The sequence below is a fragment of the Microcaecilia unicolor genome, chromosome 9, assembly GCF_901765095.1.
Source record: "Microcaecilia unicolor chromosome 9, aMicUni1.1, whole genome shotgun sequence".
Taxonomy (NCBI): Eukaryota; Metazoa; Chordata; class Amphibia; order Gymnophiona; family Siphonopidae; genus Microcaecilia; species Microcaecilia unicolor.
In genome coordinates, this window is record NC_044039.1 from 5089146 (window position 1) to 5104013 (window position 14868).

General features: G+C 50.6%; 1 protein-coding gene across 1 annotated transcript in view; it reads left to right on the forward strand.

Moving 5' to 3' along the window:
• The window catches only part of NTF3 (neurotrophin 3), a 122957-nt gene that overhangs the window by 16638 nt on the left and 91451 nt on the right, over nt 1-14868 (forward strand). Inside the window, exon 2 of the mRNA XM_030215035.1 lies at nt 11580-11698. The gene's annotated coding sequence lies outside the window, so the exon portion shown is untranslated. The remainder of the gene's footprint in view (nt 1-11579; nt 11699-14868) is intronic.

The following is a 14868-nucleotide window of genomic DNA, read 5'->3' on the forward strand; positions in this document are numbered from 1 at the left end:
CCCAATATCTCGGCCACCACTGCAGGACACTCCTAGCCCACCCCGGTGGCTCCCGCCCTACCGCCCTCCCCAGATTGAACTGCAGGAACAAAGCGCTGAAAAACAGGACTGGGTTTATCATGCCCACCCCCCCCCTCCCTCCTAGGCAGATAGGTAACATTCCGTTTTACCGGATTCGTCCTGTTGCCCCAGAGCAGCCGGAAGAACACCCCATACAAGGCCGCGTACCGGCTCTCCGGCAGCAGGCAGATGTAACTGACGAACAGAAACAAAGGAACTAAGTGTGCCTTGATGAGCTGTACCCGCTCCCCCATGGTCATTTTCCACCCCTTCCATCTATCCACCCTCCCCTTCACTTCTTGGAGACACCTATCCCAGTTGTAGAGCCTATAATCCCCCTTCTCGAAGTATATTCCCAAGACCCGTATACGTTCCACAGCTGTAGGAAACCTACCTCCCAACTCAAATTGCAGCCCCTGATCCCCAACCCACAGGCTATTGGACTTTTGAAAATTGACCTGCGACGCTGTTGCCTGCGAGTATTCCTGGATCAGGTTCTGCAATCTACCTCCCTCCCTCTGGTCCGCTACCCACACTGTAACGTCATCTGCATACGCCACGACCCTTAACTGGTTATTGTCCCCCACCTCCACCCCTTCCAGCCCCTCCGCCCCCCCCTTCTCCAGCCGTCTTATAAAAGGGTCGATGGCGTATGCATACAACAGCGGGCTGAGTGGGCACCCCTGTCGGACCCCTGCCCCTACCTCAAACCCCTGCCCTCTCCACCCGTTAACCAGGGGAAAACACCCCGCATGCCGATAGAGTAGCTGTAATTGCTCTATCCAACCCTTCGGAAACCCATAGCGCTCCAGAATGCTCCATAGGACACCCCACTGCACTCTATCAAACGCTTTTTCCTGGTCGAGTGTTACCAACAGCCTACCATGCCCTCCCACTCTACTGCGTTCTACCCCCTCCCGCACCCACGCTGCAGCTTCCAAGACCCCTCTCCCTTTAACCCCACATGCTTGCGAGGCTGCTAGCAAATCCCCAGACACCTGCCTCATTCTCTGGAATAGCATTCGCGCGAAGATTTTTCGATCCGTATTAAGCAGTGCTATAGGCCGCCAGTTGGCCAGCATCGCCGGGTCCTTCCCCTTACTTAGTAGGATAAGAGCCGCCTCTGTCAAGGAACTAGGCAAGGAACCCTCCAACTGGGCTGCCCCCCATACCCTCACCAGGATCGGCACCAGCTGCTCCTTAAAGGCCTGGTAGAACTCAGTTGTTAGCCCATCCGGCCCCGGCGAGGTCTTCCTGTGGAGCGCCCCGATGGCTTCCTCCACCTCCTGTTCTGTCCACGGGTTCAAGAGGGCCTGAAGCTGGGGTCCCCCGTGACCTATCCCCGGGGTTCCTTCCACATAACACTCCATCTGCTCCATATCAATCTGCTGGGCTGAAAGGAACGCCGCAAAGTGGTCCCTCACTGCCCCCAGAATCCCCTCCTTGGTGTCCTGCAGGACCCCCTGTGCATCCTGCACCCCCTCCATCACCCTGCGCGCCCTCCGCTCCCGGCAGCATGCGAAGGGGTCCGGGCTACACATTTTCCCGAAGTCCCGCTCATACACCAAGGAGGTGTAGCGGTTGTACTGTACCTGCTCCAGGAGTGCTTGGAGATCATGTATTTCTTCCTCCCTCCCCCCTTGTGAAATCAATGTGTCCCTCTTTTTCTTTATTGCCATGCCCAACTTTGTCCTTTCCCTCCCTCCCTTCTCGCCTGTCTGAGAAAGAATCCCCGCGTTCGTCTTTTCACTGTATCCCACCACTCCCCCAATGACTGAAATGCCCCCTGCACTGACACCTGATCTTCCAAAAACCGGCGGTACTCCTCCCGCACCTGCTCGCTACCTAACCACTTTAAATTTAGTCGCCATAACCCCCTCCCTGGCCTCTGCGCTGCCGCCCCCCCCCACCTGAAGGAGGACCATGTGGTGGTCTGAAAAGTCCACGTCCACGGTTTGTGGACCCCCCAGACAAACCCCCTTCTTTACCAGGAATCTATCGATTCTACTTTTACACTGCCCTCGAAAGAACGTGAACCCCTCCTGTTCCTCACAGAAGGCCACATGCGCGTCTACCAGCTCCGCCTCCCGCATGATCCCTGCCAGCCTCACCCCGTCATAGCCCACCTGTACCGATCGTCCCCCACTATCCTTTTTCCGCAATATGGTGTTAAAATCTCCCCCCCAGACTACTTGGCGCGAAGTGTATAGGTAGGGCTTGATCTTCCCAAAGAGGAGCACCCTTTCCTTCTTGCTTTGGGGCCCGTACACATTCACCACCCTCAGTGCTCTATCCTCCCAAATCGCATCCACAACAAGACATCTCCCCACCCCCAGCTCCACCACTCGCTGAATATTCACCCGGTGGGACTTAAATAAGATCCCCACCCCACCATACCTCTCCCCCGCCAACCCCCACACCGAGGGACCCCACTTCCAGGCCCGCCTTGCCCGCCTGATCACCTCAATGGACCGCAGCCGAGTCTCCTGGAGCAGGAAGCAATCTGCTTGGACCCTCGCGAACCAGTCATACGCTAAACCCTGCTTCTTCGGAGAGGCGATGCTGGCCACATTCAGCGTGGCAAATGTCAACACTAAGCCTGCCATCCTCATTGCGAGTCACGGGTCTGCTCACTCCCAACTTCTTTCCTTATCTCCTGGGATACCCCCTTCTTACCCTGAAGCAGGTCCTCTGCTATGCGGTCTACATCATCCCCTGCCAGATCCCCCTCCCCCCCCTGCAGCCGTCCTGTCTGCACCTTACCCCCCCCCTCCCCCTTTCTTCCTTCCTTTCTTCTTTGCTCTATCCGGACCCACCCCCTGATCCCTCCCTCTCCCCTCTTCACCCCCGCCCCCTACCTCCTCCTCCGAAGTCCTCCACCTCCCCCAAGTCCTCCAAGTCCTCCAGATCCTCCTCTAGCTCCACTCTGTCCCCCAAGCCTGCACTTGGGCCTTCACCACCTGGCCGGCCCCCTCAGCTTTCCTCTTACTCCCCTTTCCCCTCCCTCCCTCCCTTCCCTCTTCCTCCTCCCTCACCCCTCCCCCTCCCCCCAGAGCCTTCCCGCCCTTCTTCCTACCACCAGTACCCTCCTCCAGTGCTTCCTCATATTTCCGTTTGCCCTCTCCAATCCCCCCTGCCGCCCCCTCTTCCTCCATTAACTCCACCTCTTCTCCTTCCCCCTGTTCTTCCTCCTCCCTCCCAACCTCCCTATCCTCCTCCTCCTCCTCCAACACCTGAAATCTGTTCCCCCCCCTCTTCCCCTGCAGCGACCCCTCCCTGCCCACCCCTACTTTCCCCCCCCTCCGAAACTTCCCTTTCCTCTGTGGCACTTGTACCCACTCCCCCTCTCCCCCCTGCTCCACTCCTGACCCAGCCCCCTGCCGCCCCCCCTCCTGCATCCCCTCCTTCTCCCCCCCTTGCCCCTCCCTGCCTATCACCCCCTGCCCTATCCCCTCCTCCATTACCCCCCCCTCCCCGTCCCTTCCCCCACATATCCCACTCGTTATGGGCCGCCCTAGGGCAGTTCCGATATGCATGGCCTAACCCGCCGCAGAGGTTGCACCTGATCGCGGTGCAGTCCTCTGTGGCATGCTGATCCCCCGCATCTTCCACACTTACCACTGGGCATGACATGCTGAAGTGCCTAAACGAACCACATCTGAAGCACTGCCGCGGCTGCCCCTTGTAAAAGCACAGTATCCTGTCACGACCGATAAAGGCAGCCGAAGGAATGTGCTGGACCACATGGCTCTCCTGTCTCAATTTGACCAGGGCTCCCCAACCTCCTGCCCAAACCCTGCTTGGATCCAGTAACTTTGTAAGTGGGGATCTCAGCTCCGCGTACCTCTGTAGCCAGTAGGCTAAATCTGCCCCAGAGATAGACTCATTTCTCACGAGCAGGGTGATCTGCACCAGGTCCGGCTTGCTGACTGGAATGGCCCTGAGGTCCCGCCACTCCCCCTTTCCCCTCACCCCCTCGTACCTTTCCCAGAATATTTCCATCCCCCTCTGGGTCATGAAGCTCAAGTCATATTCTGGGATGTTGATGGGGTGTATACACGCGTAAAAGTCCTCGGGTATAAACCCCATCCCCATCACCAGCCTCAAGACCCGATCCCTGGAGGGCATTGCCCCCTCCCCTATCCATTTGAGCTGTACCACATTTCGCCGCTTAGGCAGCTGTCCACCCCCTGTCCCCGCTCCCCCCCAACCCCTCCCTGGGCCCTCAAAACCACCCGATCTCCCCCCCTCCCTCCTTCCCCCTCCATGGACTACTGCCGCAAAGGACTTGGACCCCAGCCCCCACCGCCCCCCCTCCACACTTGTTCCAGCCCTTCCCTCTGCCTCCCCCCCCTTCTGTCCCTCTGCCCCTCCCCTCATCCCTCTCCCTTCCTCAATATCCACCGCCCCCTCCCCCTCCCGTTGTCCCCCGTCCCCTTCCCTCTCAGACAAACATCCAGCAACGTCCATAGTCAGTTCTGCGGCTTGGGCTGCCTCCAACTGATTGTCCTGCCCATCTCCACTTCCTGGAACGTCCCTGCTCGTCCCTGCCACTGCAGGCTCCAGCCTCTGGGCTAATCGCCTCCTCTCCTCTGTCTCCTGGCGATACTCTGGCACCTGCCCAGTCAAGTCTGCAGCTGGCGATACCAGACTCCCTGCTCGCTCTGCCCCCGAACTCCCTCCAACCTCCGGCACCAGGGGCGAAGCCTCCGGAACTCCGCCGCTCCCCTTGGCTCCTCGCTGCCAGCCGTCCTGCTGGCAGGTCTGCTCCACCACCCGCTGCACATCTGTTAGACTTGCCATGTCCACTTCTGTAGTCAACGAAAGTCTCTCAACAATCGGGTTACTTCCCCCTTGCTTCTGGTGCAGTCCCTCCTGCGTTCTCCCAATGGCTGGCGCTTCCCGGGGGCATGGCTTGTCTGTTCCTGATTCCGCCACAGGCTGGCTGTTAGCACCCCCCGATTTCACCTCTTGTAATGGACAGCTGGTCAAATGAGCTCCCAGCTGCTGCCCGCTCCTATTCCTCTCTCTCCGACCCCTCTCCTGTACACCGCCCGCTACTCCATGCTCAGGGAAGACCTCCCCTGCTCCCGGACTTCGTGGGCGGGGCTTCTCCAGATGCCATGCTGCTTCGGTTTCCACTTCAGTCATTGCAGACCCAGCCAAAAATACCGGAGTCTGCCTCTGCTGACCCTTTTCCAACAGGGCCTCCTTCACGGCAACTGTCTCTGCTATTTGCACAACTGCAGGTAAGCCCTCTGAGACTTCGACCACCACCTCTGTAGAAAACAGGCTGCTACCTGCGTCTCCCTCTGCTGCCTCCATTATCTGGAGTTTTGAAAAGTTACTGAGTTCTGTCCTCCCCTCCACAGGTAGGATCTCTACTCCAGCCCCCACCTCAGAGCCATGTCCTGCCGCTGCCTCCTTATCCTCTGGCTGCTGGGTAAGTGCTCTAGACTGTGTTGCCAACTGTCTCATGTATTTTAAAGTGGGGTCACCTCTGAACCCAGACAACTCTTTTGAGTCTAATGCTGCTGAAGACACTGAAGCTTGCTGCAACTGTAGTGTTCCTGAACCCCCAGACTGTGGTATTGAAGCCATCCTTTCTCGGTTAACATAGAGCTCCCTCAAAGGATTCACAGAGCCCTTTTTTAAACAGTTCAACAAGTGTTCTTTTTTCCCCAACAACTTTGATATCCGGGCTTCCTCTTTAACATACATTTGTCTGTGCTCCGCTGGGGCAAATTTACACATAGTTCTTGCCATTTTCAGACGTTTTCCTAGCTCCACTACTTCTTTTTCCACCAGCTTAATTCGTCTTACAATATTTACCACACTACTTGCTGGATCATCAGGGTCATAGCTCACTTCAAGGAACTCCTCATCTGACGATCCACTCTCCTCACTCTCACTCTCAGCTGCCTCCAGCAAAGGCTTCTGGCAAACTTCCATCGCCTCTTCCTTCTCCCTTCCTTGGAAGCGCCCTTCTGGGGCCTGTACTATCTTCCTCCCCCCTCCACTGTCTTCTCGCTTACCTTCCGCAAGCTGGGCCATGGAGGGGGAAATGCTCTGGTGGCCTCCACTGGGCTGCTTCTCCCTTCGGTCCACTGGACTCCTTTCCCTTCTCCCGGTAGTCAAACCAGGGAGAGAGCCACTCCTTTCGGCCTTCTGGTCCCAGGCCCCAGGAGGCCCCATAGCCTGGGACTTTCCTGAGGCCTTCTCCCCAGGGACCCTCCTCATCTTTGGGGAGGGAGCTAGGTCTCACTCCCTTTCCACTGGAAGTCAGCAGAGCTCTCTAAAACACCTCCTTCCTCCTCAGCAGACTGGATGGACCATACAGGTCTTTTTCTGCCGTCGTCTACTATGTATGCTACTATGTAAGTGAGCAGGCTGCAATACCGAAGCAATATAGCAGGGCTATCTCTGGTCTGCAGGCTGGTACCTAGACGTTAAGCAGGTACTGGCCAATATTCCATGCTGGCACCCGCAGCTAATAGGGCAAACCTAGGACTGATAGATGGGAGTCCACAAGAAATTCAGCATTTTTCTTTTTAGCCCCTCCTCTCTGGTACTGTCTTCCAAAACATCTTAGATTGGAAGAATCGTACATTCAGTTCCGTAAATTTTTAAAAACATTCCTGTTTCAGGACACACTTGAAAATAATCTGTGACAAATGTTAACATCAGATAGGTAGCATTAAATATGCAAAATACCTATCTATTAAGTATGCAGAACATATATATACTAGTAAAAAAGGCCTGTTTCTGGAGCAAATGAAACGGGAGCTAGCAAGTTTTTCCTCCCCAACACCCCCCCCTTCCTCCCTCCCTCCCTACCCACCCGTTCGTCGTTCTGAAGCCACTGATGCCATTGCTCAGCACCTCGTGAATGCACCTTCATCACCTTCTTGGTTCTGAAGCCACTGACGCCATTGCTCCGCCCTCGATGCGTGACGCCATTGCTCCGCCCTCGACATCATCACGTTTGACGCGAGGGCGGGGCCCAGAGACTTGGTGCTTTCGGTAGCTTCACCACCACGAACCCTTCATGAAGGAAGTGACATCAGTGTCCTCAGAACGTTGAGGGTGAGTTTTATTAAATAGGATATATGTATATATATTTAATGTATTTGTATTTGTTATGAATGATTGTATTAGTGTGAATTGGTGTTTTTCTATTTTTAAGAATGAGTGTTTTAGTTTGCTTTCCTATCTATTCGATGGAGTTCTTTGATGATTGTTTTCTATTATGATTTATATTACCATGTAAACCGTTTTTGTTTGTAACTACAATTTGAAACGGTAAAGCAAGATAAATAAACGATAAACGATATATGTAGTCCTACAAGCTTAGTTGGCTATGCGGACACCGTCTGTAAATACAGACAGCACCAGCATAACGGCAGGCTCCTCACCGATTCCGCCCCTCTCTTGCCAGGACTTAGGTGCACCGAAGAATGGGCAGCGCTAGTGTAGGCACGTGTCTTTGGAGCGCACAGATCCGTTTTTCAGCGCATCTGTAAAAAAAAAAAAGATCTTTTAAAAATTTTTTACCGAAAATGGACGTACGGCAAAAATAAAAATTGGCGCGCATCCATTCTGGATCTGAGACTTTACCGCCAGCTGTTGACTTAGTGGTAAGGTCTTGCACGGTAACCGTGCAGTAATCGCCGACACACGTAGAATGACAATTACCGCCCGGTTTCCACTGTGTGCAGAATAAAAATTATTTTCCGGCGCGTGTACTGGATGCAGATAAAAAACAAAATTACCACCTGGGCCACGTGGTACCCGGGCAGTTACTCCAAATCGACGTATATAGGATGCGCATACGCGTCTACACGGCTTAGTAGAAGGGCTCCTCAGAATGTCCAGCTAGTGGCAATGTTCAGTGGAATTACGCAGTTGTGCCACTAAATACCAGTGGCTAGCCCCCTCCATGAGCATGATTGAAGCGAGCAGGAGCCTCAGACCCAGAGGGGTAGCGGCAAAATTCGCCCCTTCCTCTCCGAGCACACCACCCGAACTATCATCCACTCTCTCATTACCTCTCGCCTTGACTACTGCAACCTACTCCTGACCGGCCTCCCACGTAGCCATCTACTCTTCCTTCAGTCCATCCAGAACTCTGCCGCACGTCTTATCTTCTGCCTTAACCGATATATCACCCCTCTCCTCAAGTCACTTCACTGGCTTCCGATCAGATACCGCACACAGTTCAAGCTTCTCTTACTCACCTACAAATGTACTCGATCTGCGGCCCCTCCGTACCTCTCTACCCTCATCTCCCCTTACGTCCCTACCCGTAACCTCCGCTCTCAAGACAAATCCCTCCTTTCAGTACCCTTCTCCACCACCGCCAACTCCAGGCTCCGCCCTTTCTGCCTCGCCTCACCCCATGCCTGGAATAAACTCCCTGAGCCCATACACCAGGCCCCCTCCCTGCCCATCTTCAAAGCCTTGCTCAAAGCCCACCTCTTCAATGTTGCCTTCGGCACCTAACCACCTACCTCTATTCAGGAAATCTAGACTGCCCCAACTTGACATTTTGTCCTTTAGATTGTAAGCTCTTCCGAGCAGGGACCGTCCTTAATTGTTAATTTGTACAGCGCTGCGTAACCCTAGTAGCGCTCTAGAAATGTTAAGTAGTAGTAGTAGTAGTAGTAGTAGATTTGGCCCTGGACCCCCCCTGCCAACGACCCTCTCAACCCCCCCCCCTCCCGCCACCAACCCGCCGTCAACCTGCCATTGCCATCTCCTACCTTTGCTGTCAGGGGACCCGAACCCCTGCCAGCCAAAGTTTCCTTGCTTCGTTTGGTTTCTGAGTCTGTCTGACGTCCTGCACATACACAACGTGCAGGACGTCAGACTCAGAAACCAAATGAAGCACGAAGACTTCGGCTGGCAGGGGTTGGAGTCCCCCGCCAGCAAAGGTAGGCGACATCACGGTGGGCGGGGAGTTGTTGGCGGGCGGGCCACAGTTGTTGGAGGTGGTTCTGGTGGCGGCGGGAGGGGTGTGTGGCAATGGCGGACGGCGTCGGCAATGGCGTCGGCATCAGCAATGGCGGCGGGGACTAAAATGTGGCCCCTCACGGCGAAGTCCAGATACGCCCCTGCTCAGACACAATTCTTTTCATCTTTAAAAAAAACTGAGAAAAACACTTCTGTTTCTTACTCACAGGAGTATGAAATATGACAGCAGACGTTCAGTTAGTTACTTCCTGTTATGATGTTATTAGACACCATTTCATCCCTGACTTTATCTTCACAATGCAGGTTTCTTTCTGCTTATTCCGATTAAACAGTTTTCCTATTTTTAAAGGTGGTCTGATGAGACAAAGTCAGCACGGATTTAGTGAAGGGAAGTCTTGCCTCACCAATCTAATGCATTTTTTTGAGGGGGTAAGCAAACATGTGGACAATGGGGAGCCGGTTGATATTGTATATCTGGATTTTCAGAAGGCGTTTGACAAAGTGCCGCACGAAAGACTCCTGAAGAAATTGCAGAGTCATGGAATCGGAGGTAGGGTATTATTATGGATTAAGAACTGGTTGAAAGATAGGAAGCAGAGAGTAGGATTGCGTGGCCAGTATTCTCAGTGGAGGAGGGTAGTTAGTGGGGTCCCGCAGGGGTCTGTGCTGGGTCCGTTGCTTTTTAATGTATTTATAAATGACCTAGAGATGGGAATAACTAGTGAGGTAATTAAATTCGCCGATGACACAAAATTATTCAGGGTCGTCAAGTCGCAGGAGGAATGTGAACGATTACAGGAGGACCTTGCGAGACTGGGAGAATGGGCGTGCAAGTGGCAGATGAAGTTCAATGTTGACAAGTGCAAAGTGATGCATGTGGGTAAGAGGAACCCGAATTATAGCTACGTCTTGCAAGGTTCCGCGTTAGGAGTTACGGATCAAGAAAGGGATCTGGGTGTCGTCGTCGATGATACGCTGAAACCTTCTGCTCAGTGTGCTGCTGCGGCTAGGAAAGCGAATAGAATGTTGGGTGTTATTAGGAAGGGTATGGAGTCCAGGTGTGCGGATGTTATAATGCCGTTGTATCGCTCCATGGTGCGACCGCACCTGGAGTATTGTGTTCAGTACTGGTCTCCGTATCTCAAAAAAGATATAGTAGAATTGGAAAAGGTACAGCGAAGGGCGACGAAAATGATAGTGGGGATGGGACGACTTTCCTATGAAGAGAGGCTGAGAAGGCTAGGGCTTTTCAGCTTGGAGAAGAGACGGCTGAGGGGAGATATGATAGAAGTGTATAAAATAATGAGTGGAATGGATCGGGTGGATGTGAAGCGACTGTTCACGCTATCCAAAAATACTAGGACTAGAGGGCATGAGTTGAAGCTACAGTGTGGTAAATTTAAAACGAATCGGAGAAAATTTTTCTTCATCCAACGTGTAATTAGACTCTGGAATTCGTTGCCGGAGAACGTGGTACGGGCGGTTAGCTTGACGGAGTTTAAAAAGGGGTTAGATAGATTCCTAAAGGACAAGTCCATAGACCGCTATTAAATGGACTTGGAAAAATTCCGCATTTTTAGGTATAACTTGTCTGGAATGTTTTTACGTTTGGGGAGCGTGCCAGGTGCCCTTGACCTGGATTGGCCACTGTCGGTGACAGGATGCTGGGCTAGATGGACCTTTGGTCTTTCCCAGTATGGCACTACTTATGTACTTATGTACTTATGTCTAAATCCTGAAAGGCAAAGTCACTTTTAAAGGGCCAGCATTGTTTTTCTGTTAAATTTTGTCTGCTCCCAAATGTCAAAAACTTTCTTTGGCCTACTCTTAACTCTAAAATGCAAATCACATGCACATATACTTGGGATGAATGAGGTAGTAAAAGTACAAAATCATTAATTCTGGGTGTTACTATTTAAGGATTAGGGCTCTACCATCAGGTCTGGACAGAGGCCAGTAAATACTTGACAGTAAATCCTTTTGCCAAAGGGTTTTATCATTATAATAAGACACTCAACTCGTATGGCTAATTCCTAAGAAAGCAATGCTTTTCAATCCTGTCCTCCTTTCTTCTGATAAATTTTCTCCCCACGGGTTTAAACAAGGAGATTCTCATTCCTTGGACTTCTTCCAACATTGATTCTTATGTTACAGACACGTGTGATATTTCTACCCCCTGAAATTACTGTTTCCATACAATGATGTGGAAAGTTGAACTTTATTCTTTCAGCCATTTCACAAACAGGAAACTGTTTTCCAAGTAGGCGGAAAATCGGGGAAAATCAGGTCCATTTGTCTACTTTTTTTTAACAGCTTTAAATGGCACGCTTTGGGAAAACAGTCTCAATTTTGACTTTCATAATTGGACACCAGCGGTGCTTTTTGTTGTCTGTTTCCTTACAGAGGACACTTTGGCTAAATACCCAAACAGAACCATAATCGAATTTGTAAAGCTATGTACTATGCAATGGGGGTGTGTAAACAGAAAAAGCCACACAGAACTAATAATTCTGACATTCCACAGTCTTTTCCACATTCATTTCTAGATCTATTTGAGGAGGTAAACGGAACAGAACCGAGGACGAGTAAGTACCACAGTGGCTGCCGCAGGTTCGCTGGAGACTGCCGATACTCAGCTGTTAGCCGAATAGTCAAGTGGTTTAAGGTAGGATACCCTTTTTGCTGGCCTTTAGCTGTATGTATACCCTCTAATTCTAAAAATAGCGTGCATAATGATGTATGATATTGTAACTCTAGTTCTGAAATAGTACTACTAAGGTGCATAGCTTAATTCATTAGGGGTCCCTTCGCTAAGCTGCGGTAAGCACTCATGCATGCTTCGAGTTCCATGGACTGAGCTCAGGCATCTCGTGGTATTTTCGTGTTCAGCGCATGCTACCCACACGCTAAAACAAACATTTTTTAGCACTGGAAGCGTGTTTGGGGGGCAGAGATTAAGTGTGCCCCGGTGCTAATCGGTTACTGCAGTTGCATTGCTGCTTGATAACCAATTTGCACGTGGTTGGCGTGGGAGCCCTTAACACCTAGTAAATATGTGGCAGTAAGAGACTCCCACGTTAATGGCCACACGGCAAAAAAAGTTTGCAGTTTCCGTTGAGACTATAATTATTAATTGTAAAATCTGTAAAAAAATAAAACATTATAGTAATCTAACGTCATCAAAACTAAAATCTATGTAAAAGTTTTAAATTGGTCAAACAACAAACTTCTGAAACAGGTAAGTTTTTAGTTTCTTCCGAGACTTTATAATTAGTCTGACGTGTAATATCTAGAGTTGCACCAATAAGCAGCAAGGTAAGGCATTTCCTTGACATTTAATTCCCTTCACCGAAGGACAATGTAATAAGGACAATCTACACTGAAGGTAAGATTACTTGAAGGTACAAAATCTAATAGCCTGACCCAACGTCCTGAACCAAAATCATACGAAGCTCTAAAAACAAACTGGGTTTCTCCCCTACATTAGACAGTTCTGCTATATGGTTAAAAACTGAATATGGCTGCTGTCCACATAACTAAGCAAAACACCCTGAAACTACCCAGAAAGGGATCAGTTTTATGAAGGGAGCCAACGTTTATTGCCAAAATAAAGTGCACTAAGCAGAAATTCCCTATCGGATCTGGACGCTCTGATCCTGGTACAGAACATTAGCGCCAACATTCAGGTGCAGACGCTGACACACACTCAGTACAATCCACGGCACCACAAAACCTCTAGCCTAGACCTCAAATTAAAACACTACTTCCAAGGGAAACTCCACACCACACACTGATACTCAGTTTCAACGGACTTCGACACCCTCCAGCTTTCTACAATAACAAGTGGAAATCATTCTGCTCTACAGGGGTAACTGTAGAAGTGGGTGACAATATTTATGCACCAGTTATGGGCATAAAGGATCGGAATAATGGCTGCACGTGAATAAATGCCAAAATGTCACCTGAGCACTATCCAGTGATTCCACATTTTACATACAGGAAGGGCCTAGGGAAGCCGGAGGAATGGAATGATATTTGGCAACTAAGATTTAATCCCAAAAAATGTAGGGTCATGCACTTGGGTCGCAAGAATCCGAGGAAACGGTACAGTATAGGGAGAGAAGTGCTTCAGTGTATCAAGGACGAGCAGGACTTGGGGGTGATTATGTTTTATGACCTTAAAGCTTCCCAACAGGTAGAAAAAGTGACAGTCAAAGCCAGAAGGATACTTGGGTGCATAAAAAGAGGGATGACCAGCAGGAAAAAGGAGGTGATAATGCCATTATATAAGTCTCTGGTGAGGCCCCACTTAGAGTACTATGTGCAGTTCTGGAGACCGCACCTACGAAAAGATACAAACAATATGGAGTCGGCCCAGAGGGCGGCTACAAAATTAATAAGCGGTCTTGAACACAAAAAATATAGGAACAGGCTTATAACATAGTAACATAGTAGATGACGGCAGAAAAAGACCTGCACGGTCCATCTAGTCTGCCCAACAAGATAAACTCATATGTGCTACTTCTTGTGTATACCTTACCTTGATTTGTATCTGCCATTTTCAGGGCACAGACCGTAGAAGTCTTGCCCAGAACTAGCCCCACCACCCAAACACCAGCCCCGCCTCCCAATCTCGACTAAGCTTCTGGACACAGACCGTAGAAGTCTTGCCCAGAACTAACCCCATTTTCAGGACACAGACCGTAGAAGTCTTGCCCAGAACTAGCCCCGCCTCCCAATCTCGGCTAAGCTTCTGGACACAGACTGTAGAAGTCTTGCCCAGAACTAGCCCCATTTTCAGGACACAGACCGTAGAAGTCTTGCCCAGAACTAGCCCCACCACCCAAACACCAGCCCCGCCTCCCAATCTCGGCTAAGCTTCTGGACACAGACTGTAGAAGTCTTGCCCAGAACTAGCCCCATTTTCAGGACACAGACCGTAGAAGTCTTGCCCAGAACTAGCCCCACCACCCAAACACCAGCCCCGCCTCCCAATCTCGGCTAAGCTTCTGGACACAGACAGTAGAAGTCTTGCCCAGAACTAGCCCCACCACCCAAACACCAGCCTCGCCTCCCAATCTCGGCTAAGCTTCTGAGGATCCATAGGGACAGGCTTATGAACCTCAACATGATTATGCCGGAAGAGAGGAGGGAGAGAGGAGACATGATAGAGATGTTTAAATATTAAGGGCATTTATGTACAGGAAGGGAGCCTTTCTCAACTGAAGGAAAACTCTGGAATGAGGGGGCATACGACAAAGTTAAGAGGGAATAGGCTTTGGAGTAACCTAAGGAAGCATTATTTCACAGAAAGGGTGGTGGAGGCGTGGAATGGCCTGCCGGTGGAGGTGGTGGAGTCAAGGACTGTTCCAGAATTTAAAAGGGCATGGGATCGCTTAGGAAAAGGAAGAATTAGGAGTTGCAGAGGATGGGCAGACTGGATGGGCCATATGGCCCATATGGCCCATATCTCTGTTTCTATATAGGGCTGGTTTGGGAGGGACTCACATATGCATCATTTATAGGTTACGTACATTTAGGAGCTGAGATGATAGAGTTAGGGGGAAAGGGGTCAATCATATGCCTTTTCTGTGTTGTTTATTTCTAACGTTAAATTCTTTTCTTACCAAAACATCTCTGCGTTACACTCATGATTCTATCACAAGATATGTTCTATTTTCTTAATTGGTACAATATTACATTTTCTATCTTTTAGACACTTTAATTATTATTTTCCCCCCTTTTTCTTAGGAAAACCCATCACCGTTTCCATGCTATGAATCATCCATACTTAGATGCATCTCACTTTATTAAATTTCCACTTTGTACCAGCCA